The following is a 2237-nucleotide window of genomic DNA, read 5'->3' as shown; positions in this document are numbered from 1 at the left end:
CGAACTTGAAAAGTTTAATGATTATATGAATAGTAAAAGGATGGAAGTGGTTGGAAATAAAATTAAGAACTTATGGTAAGAAAACAAAAAAAATTTGAAAAGATATTGAATGAGGCAAAAAATTCCAAAATGGAAACATAAGAAACATATATGCCATGAACTCTGATAATAATAATAATAATAATAATAATAATAATAATAATAATAATAATAATAATAATAATAATAATAATAATAATAACAATAAAAAAAAAAAAGCGAAACACTCCATAACCTATGCAATCTAGAACCAGTAAACGTCAGATACCTCAAAAGAGCCACACAAGCCTGTGAAAGATTAAGAAAAAATCTACCCAGAACTTGCAACAATGAGTGAGGAAATAACAGACAAACAAAACGAAAATTCCTAGTGGAAAAGGAAAGCTCCTTTCATTTATTAGGACGAACCAAACCCAGAGTACTAAAATAAAACAAAAGCAGATAAACATAAATAAATAAACAAGCTCCAGAAAAGGAATAATCATGAAAACACAACAATAAAGAGCTACTGTACCTCACACTGAACTTCATTTTTACCCTTTTTCCTCCAATCCATCCAATCCTAATTCCCCACTCCCCTCCCCCACCTATCCTATCCCCCTTTACTGTATATCTGTGTAAGACGGTGACAAGAACTTTGCTTTAGACCAGACTATCTCTGGACAATCTGATCTCTCAAAATTTCTAACTATTTTCCAAATCCTTCATCTACTGCCATAAAAGAGCTGACTCAAGATTCCCTCCAACAGAGTATATCAAATTGTGCTTCGCCACACATATTTCCTTAGTTTTCAATGTTCATCCAACATGACTACCTTCATTCACTTTATGATTTACACATTTTCTCATAAATATATCTTTCTTAACGTTTACACAAGCGCCCCCATGAATCAACCAGTACCATTTTTTTTTATCATCGTTTTAACATGCATAGCTTGATTTCCTTTGCATCCATTTACTGTCATATCTTCAATTTTCTATCAATCCCCTTTATCCTTAGCAAGGGTAATTCAAAATTTTTAATGCATCTCTTCTTCATGTTATTCACTCAGTGCTCTATATATAACCTTTTCTTATCTTTCCCGCAAAATTGTGTCCTAATCCTTTTCCCTCTTTACCCTCACCGTGCCGTTTACAATCAAAACTTTCCTTCTTCTGTCACTCTATCCTTGTACTAGCGAACTTTCAAAACAAACGTTGCCCACCTCTGCATAACAATATATATTTCTTGGTTTTTTCAAAGATGAAGAAAAGTTTTGTACACATCTCAAATGTTCCAATTCCTTTGCAAATATGTTTTTTAGGAGACTACTGCCTAATTTTAAGGGTACCGACAGGTCGTTATTATAACTTGTTTATGGTGCCAAGTTGAAACAACAATAATACCTTTATTGATTCGTTACATAGAATTTGGGTAATATAGCGAAGCACTGGGACCAGGGAGGTCATTCAAAGATTAGAAGGTATGTGTAAATGGCATTCAATTAGAACAATTGCATAAATGAGTGGGGATTTTTTGGATAATGTAAGGTAGTTTTTGATAAGTGAAAAAAAAAAGTATTTCTCCTGATCTCAACGAAACAAGACGCTACCAGATAACATGAATGTAAGCCATGCATACAGGAATAGACAAGGAAGAGAGAAAGAGAGAGAGAGAGAGAGAGAGAGAGAGAGAGAGAGAGAGGAGAGAGAGAGAGAGAGAGAGAGAATTCGGTGGTATTGTGCTGTGAAGGAATTACATTCTCTTGTTCGTAATCATTCTATTTCTGAGAGGAAATTTGAATTGATATTATTCTTGTTATTGTTGTTATTATCTTTATCAAATTATTGAAATAATCTTGCTTATTATTCCGGGCACCCTTTATTCCCTCTGCATATTCTTGGAGATGAGGAGAAATATGATCATGATTAGGCCTAAGACCTGATTTTCCCCAGAGCTCATTATTTCTTCAAGTATGAACACATTACGAGAATCCCGCAAGGATAACACTTTCTCTTCTATTCTTCTCAATTCAAAAGATAATGCTTTTCCATTTCCACCTTTGTCCATTTTCATTGTATTTCTCCTTTTTAATCCTCATATCTTTCATTTGATTTGATTAAATTTTAGTTTTTACTTTCTTTGCAGGCAGCCCTTCTCTGTTCTTCTCTATTAGTAAGTCATTCCTTCGTCGTTTCCAATATTCAAATTCATTATC

Source organism: Palaemon carinicauda, chromosome 12 (assembly GCF_036898095.1).
Source record: "Palaemon carinicauda isolate YSFRI2023 chromosome 12, ASM3689809v2, whole genome shotgun sequence".
NCBI lineage: Eukaryota > Metazoa > Arthropoda > Malacostraca > Decapoda > Palaemonidae > Palaemon > Palaemon carinicauda.
The sequence above is the reverse complement of the archived record's forward strand: the minus strand, read 5'-3'. Positions refer to the sequence as shown.